Consider the following 6000-nt stretch of genomic DNA (forward strand, 5'->3'; position numbering starts at 1 on the left):
TATAGCGGCGGCTGGCCCCAGCTCCAGGTAGTGATACCCACCGAGCGGTATAAAGTATAAAACATAACTTTTACTATTACTAAACTGCACGTAACTAGTCCCTAACATCTGGGCCTAGGTCTCTACACAGCTAGTGGGAAATGTATCAGATGTCTGAGGGCGCTTTCACACGATGCGTTGCGTCACGTTTTTCGATGCGTTTTTGACGCATTCCACTGTCTTCAGCCTTGATCACATGATAAAGTTACACTGCGTTTCTACTGCATCTGCTAAAACGCAATGTAATCTTATCATGTCATCAAGGCTGAAGACAGTGGAGTGCGACAAAAAACGCATCGAAAAACGTGACGCAACGCATCGTGTGAAAGTGCCCTGAGGTAAAACTGTTCTAATTGCCCATGGCAGCCAATCAGAACGCAGCTTTCATTTTCCCACAGCTGTTTAGGAAACTAAAGCTGAGCTCTGATTGGTTTCCACGGGCAACTAGACCAATTTTACCTCAGACACTTCCAATAAGGGCTATTGCCCGTCAGCAGTTTTGATGTGTGCAACTCTCATTATGTGCTGAAGGGAACGTGCCAAGATCACTTCCGGCTTATGAGCATTCGGGCGGGACGTTCCCTTCAGCACATAATGAGAGTTGCACACATCAAAACTGCTCACGGGCAATAGACCTTATTAGAAGTGTCTGAGGTAAAAATGTTCTAGTTGCCCATGGAAACCAATCAGTGCTCAGCTTTCGTTTCCTAAACAGCTGTGGGAAAATGAAAGCTGGGTTCTGATTGGCTGCAATGGGCAATTAGAACAGTTTACAGGCAGCTACATGGAGAAGTAAGAACTCGCAGTGACAATGAGCCCCATGGTGAGGACAAATTTAAGACGCATTTCACCGGAGCAGCAGATGTTGGCGTTCAGACTCCTCTGTGACCCTGCATTGTATCTCAAGTTATATGAAAGGTAGGTGGGCGACAGGGAACATACCTTCTCATTAGGACTCCCATCATGGCTCTGTAGGAAGCACAGATTAAGGGTGATGCCACACGTGGCGTTTTGAACGTTTTTGGTCCGTTTTTAAGCAGTCCGTTAAAAAACACATGTGTTTTTTGAAAACGCATCCGTTTTTGACAGGTTTTACCAATTATCTTCATTAAAAATGGTAAAAAACGGATGTGTTTTTTAACGGACTGCTTAAAAACGGACCAAAAACTGGTTCAAAACACCACGTGTAGCATCACCCTAAGGCCTTTGCGGCCCATCTGACCTCACACCACTGCTGTCAATGACTGCCCAGGGCGCAGAGACGGGGAGGAATAGGACCTACCCTATAACGTGTGGTGCTCGTGGCGCAGTGTGTGTACAGGTTGTAGGTTAGCCATAAAAAATGGCACATGGACCTAGCACATGTTTGTACATGAGGCCTAAGGGCGCTGTCCCACGTTGCGTTTGCAGACGCAGACCAAACCACGCCCACTGGGGCGGTCCGCGGTCCGATCGCATTGGCGATTTCCATAGAAACATAGAGAAACGCCAATGCGATTGGACCGCGGACCGCCCCGGTGGGCGCGGTTTGGTCTGCGTTTGCAAACGCAACGTGTGACAGCGCCCTAAGGGTCACCCCCTTTATCTGACCTCCTTTTACCCAAATCCCAATAACGTCATTTGTCAGACACCTCCATCTTAGGCTCTATATCACCTAGAACCTGGTTCTGATACTAAGCAAGTTCTAGTACTTCCACTGGATAGAAATCTGCTTGCTGTCATTCTATAGAAATCTTTTATTTACTTCCAGTGGAGAGAAATCTGTCCATGGTGACACGGGCTCGCGGCTCGTTATATCACACGGCTCCGATTACTGTCTGTGATACTAACACAGACCATGGCCAGATTTCTGTGCACTGGAAGTAAACATAGAAAGGTTTCTGTAGAATGACAGCAAGCGGAGATCTAGAAAAAAAACGTGAGGAATTGATACAGAAAGTATATTGGAAATTTGTATAACTCTTAATTACACAAACAATACCAATTACTTGCTGAAAGTGGACAGTCCCTTTAAAAACCTGTGATGGAATGCTCAATGGGTTATTTAATACCAATGTTTATTAAAATGGGAATTTTTTTTTTTTAAATACATGTAACTAAACCAATTTTCCTCTTCCGGTATCCAGGCCGTGGTGTGGGGTCATTTAGTAATGGGACGTCACTACATGGCGGGAGAAGATTTGTCAATTCTACTTTTTAACTCCTTTAAATCGAAACTGCAAAAATAAGTCCAATGCTGCCCCCTGCTGACCAGAGAGGGGACTGCACAGAGACACTTTCCTGTCCGCTATAGTGTAGTCCTATAGAAGGAAGACACAAAAGTGTGACCTATAACCCTACAGCTGTGCACCAGAGTGAGGCAAATCCCACAAGGTCCATGTTCACACGCAGCGTTTACACTGAGCTTTGAAACGCAACACAACGGCTGAGCAGAGGAGATTTGCGTAGTTACATTGCGTTAACAATGGGACATTTGTCAGGGCTTCTACGCCAGTTTTTTGGAACTGAAATAATTGCAAATTCTTGCGGAATGTAGAAAAATTGCAATTATTATCGCCACTAAACCAAGACCACCGCCGGTGTAGTGGGCCGGCACGGGGCGTTCACAGCGCGCGGGAAGATACCGCACAAGGTCTAAGCCTCATGATGTATCCGGAGGCGCTCAGACCACCAACGTATGATAAATCTCCCCCAATGTGTTTTGTAAACGAAAATGTTAACAGCAACGTAATAATAAATGCGATGCAAACGCAATCTCTCGTCTATAGGCGATGGCAGGAGGAGGAGTCATGAAGCAATCGCCAAGTCTGAACACGGCCTCAGAAAACCTTCCCGGATCAGTGACATCAGGTTGTGCAGACGCTGTAAGAAGCACTTCCTGGCGTGACTGATCCTGCGCCGTTCTCATGGCTCTGGTGTAACCGCAGCCTCTTGCACAAGTCTCTTCCTCCGATGACCAATCTTTGGGTTGAAGATAAATGAAACTCGTGAGATGAAATGTTCTGCTTTACTGCAACAGAGGTTCTAGAAGATGATAAATCTGCACCTCGTTCTTCTGCGCACTAGAGGCTGATCCCCAGCTGTGCATGTACCGGAATATCTACCCCAATGATGGTCCAGGGGGCAACTCCACCCTCCGGGATAAAGGAGATAATCGTGTTACAGACTTGCCAATAATTCACAACAACTTCAAATGGGAAGTTGCAGAAGATGATATGATGATGTTTGGGGAATTATACAAAGGGCCAGCGACACCGCTGAAAGGACGACCTTCCTTCTCCTGGGTCACAGTAATGTCGGTTGAGGGACGACTTTACTAGCTGAATACTGATACCATAACCAGAGTCGGCTCCAGGTATCAGTAGGCCCCTGGGCGACAGAGCCTCACTGGGCCCCTTTGCGGCACGTGAGTTCACTGCAAATATTCCCTAGTTTATCATCCCAAACAGCTCATGGGTTTTTATATAAAGTTCACCTCAACCCCATGGATTCCTTATGTACAGCCTTATGTGCCCCCCCCCCCCCCTCTCCCAGGAGCTATGGGGCCCCTGCACTTGCCAGGTTTGCCCAGTGCCCTAGTTCTTAAAACCCTTTATCATAAAGCCATTTCCAACAGAAAAGCGCCATATAGTGCACACATACTAACCTGCAATATATCTACATAATCGCACCATACAATATCTACTGACAATCCTTAAAGGGAACCTGTTACCGCTGTTTCAAAAAAATGAAACTAATACAAGACTAAAGGGCTCTATGGGAACCTAAGGGCACCTATTTATCAACCAACACTGGAGATGCATAGAAAAGCAAAAACAAAAAAATCACATTTTATTCTGTACCTGGTAACCAGGGAGAACCTGGCGAGTCCAGGTGGGCGGATCACCGCAGCTCGAGTCCTCGCCCTCCTTTGTGCATGTCAGCCAGTGTTAGTTGATAAATGGGTGCCCTTAGAACTAAAGGGCTCTATGGGAACCTGTCTTAGTTTACTTTTTTTGAAACAGCGGTGAAAGGTTCCCTTTAAGAGCCCCATATTAAAGAGAACCTGTCACCACATTTTCACAAATGCAGCTACTGACAGATTCCCATAGTGTAAATCTGCCTTTCTGCTTTCTCTAAGCATTTGCATTACAATATAATTGTGTGTTATAACTTACCTGGCACCCTGAGAGAAGCCTGGTGAGCTGACATCAGTGGGAGAGGGGTGAGATGTACAGGTGGGGGCTGAGAACTGAGGAGTCTGCAGCACAGACAAGTCACTTGTTGTTTTTTTGAAATGCACCCAAACCAAAGCCCAACCCCTGGGACTACACAGAGGATTCTCTCAGGGTGCAATGTAAGTTATAACACACAATTATATTGTAATGCAAATGCTTAGAGAAAGAAGAAAGGCAGATGTGCACTGCAGCTGTAATAGGTTTCTGTAACCTGTGTTTAGTGAAAATTAGATCCCCGATGACAGGTTCCCTTTAACTATCCACGTAATATACTGTGCATCGCTAGGGGTCTCTACATTATCAGCTGTAACCTTCACATTAGTAGCACAAACTCCATGACTTTTATCACTGCCATCTAGTGATGAGGGAGATGTAAGAGGGAGATGTCCGAGAAATAACCCCCCCCCCCTGACCTTTGATCTTCCGAATCCAAATTTCCCTCTTCATCTCCTCTATAATCCAGGTATAGGATGTGTTTTACTTGTAGGTCTCCCCCTGGTGGTGCGGCTTCCAGACCTTGTAGTTATTGATCCTGCAGCGGCCATTCTGCGGCAGCCACAGAATTGTTTTTTTTTACCTTTTGTAATGTAAATTTTTATCAATCAGATTAGTGACGATACGACGGATTACACACATTGGAGACACGTTGGTGAAATGACAACTTTTTATTGAAAACTGATAAATTACAGTAAGACAATCGCTGTACAATCCACGAGTGTCACAGACAGAGCGGTGTCTGCACTCACTTCTATATACACAGTATAAGAAAAGCAGCATCGCCCCCCCCCCCCCCCCCAAAAAAAAAAATCTGTGTTAGAATCAGTCCTATACATCTGTCTTATGTACATTAGATACATGTATGTATAAACCTGCAAGGACTAAGACATAGAAAAGTGAGACGAGTCAACCACGAGGCTGTGTCCTCTCCCCGAGGGCGGATGATAGTATATCAAGGGATCGATCCGGAGAAAAGTCTGGTCTAAAAAAGAAAAATCCACCCGAGTCATCAGCAGTTACTCCGAATGATAAAATTCTAAAATATTTTGATTTGTATAAAAAAAGATCAGACAGCGATGGGGTTCAGCTGAAAACGGGAGAATTACTCGACCATCCCCTCTCTACGGGATCGAGCAAGACTCCAATACGGTGGATCGCAGGGAGGAAACTCAACCAGTTCCACACGGTCACCCAAGACGATTAAGGGTTCAAACAAGCGTCTTCCCAGGACTGAACACGGCCCAGGACATCTTGTATATATGAGGCTGGGAAACCCTCAGAACCGGGCCAGGAGATCGGGTCCAGGGAGACACTTCCTCAGCCAGAATAGAACATTTACCAATGAGATTTCACAGTCAAGACAATCGATTTCAAGATGGAGTCTACAAAATTCGGATTTTATGAAGTAAGACCTTTCTACCGGAAGAGATTTTACACTACACTTTATGTTTACTCAGAGCCCTGTAAATAGCAAAGCTCAGGTCCTGCCATCATGTATCTTCTACTGACGTTTTACAAAGACGTTCAACTGGCAAGTAAAAATTATTAACCAAAAGCCCGAATCAGAGAAGATTTAAAAAAACCTGACCGATTCCCCACATCCCCCGTTCCAACACTGCTAGAGTCCCCTGCTGGGCTCTACTTCCGAGTCACACAGGAAGTGACCGCTGGTTTCTACTTCTGGGTCACACAGGAAGTGACCGCTGGTTTCAACTTCCAGGTCACACAGGAAGTCACCGCTGGTTTC

The sequence above is a fragment of the Engystomops pustulosus genome, chromosome 4, assembly GCF_040894005.1.
Source record: "Engystomops pustulosus chromosome 4, aEngPut4.maternal, whole genome shotgun sequence".
Taxonomy (NCBI): Eukaryota; Metazoa; Chordata; class Amphibia; order Anura; family Leptodactylidae; genus Engystomops; species Engystomops pustulosus.